Source organism: Plectropomus leopardus, unplaced genomic scaffold (assembly GCF_008729295.1).
Source record: "Plectropomus leopardus isolate mb unplaced genomic scaffold, YSFRI_Pleo_2.0 unplaced_scaffold81848, whole genome shotgun sequence".
NCBI classification, from domain to species: domain Eukaryota; kingdom Metazoa; phylum Chordata; class Actinopteri; order Perciformes; family Serranidae; genus Plectropomus; species Plectropomus leopardus.
The window spans coordinates 1-805 of NW_024690185.1; the positions used below are offsets into that span (position 1 = coordinate 1).

The following is an 805-nucleotide window of genomic DNA, read 5'->3' on the forward strand; positions in this document are numbered from 1 at the left end:
GAATGTTTGTACGAGTGTGCCTTCACCAATGCAGTGACCAAAATATTATGGAGCAACAGTGCACTGAGCTCTCGACCTGCTCTTAGTGGGCCTGGAGCCAAGCCCTCTTAATGCAGAAATCCAAAAATCCAAAAACAAAAGGTCTGTGTGTGTTATCAGATGTTGTCTTTCTGTTTGTCACACACACACACACACACACACACACACACACAGCAGCATGTTGTGGATGACTCAGTGTATGAGGAGAGTGTTAAAGGTGAAGAGATGTAGAGATGTAGTGTAGAGGGAGCAGGAAAATGAGGCCGTGTTGTTGGTTACTTATTTACTTATCTCGATGGTCATGTGTCTGTTGCTTTACAGGGTCTGCCGGGGGGTAAAGGGGAACGAGGAGAGAAGGTGGGTTATAGCTTTATATTAATTTCTTATTGTGGCACAAATATTATTTCAAAATAGTAATAAAATAGAAGTACCATTTCAAAATAATACATTGTCTGTTGTTGAAACGGTGGCTGGTGCTGATGTTTAACAGGGGGAGCCTCAGTCTATGGCCATGATCTACCAACTGGTGACGCAGGCCTGTGAGCAGCTAGTACACAGTGAGTGCTCCGTTAGCAAGCATGACAAATAAACTGGGACCTTTACAGTGATGATATCTGCATATTTACCCACACATTATAACATCGAAAACATCTCCAGATGCAAACATATTCTCATACTTTGTGTTGTGTGTGTTTTTCAGAGGAAGTTTTGAAGCTCGACATGTTTATTAACGAGATAAGTCGTAAGCCAGCTCCTATTGAGGAGC

At 42.4% G+C, this 805-nt stretch overlaps 1 long non-coding RNA gene across 1 annotated transcript; it reads left to right on the forward strand.

Moving 5' to 3' along the window:
• The first annotated feature begins 195 nt into the window (after positions 1-195).
• On the forward strand, positions 196-805 carry LOC121940271. The gene is made up of 3 exons (XR_006105597.1): positions 196-396; positions 530-596; positions 740-805. It is a non-coding gene; the product is annotated as an uncharacterized LOC121940271 (long non-coding RNA).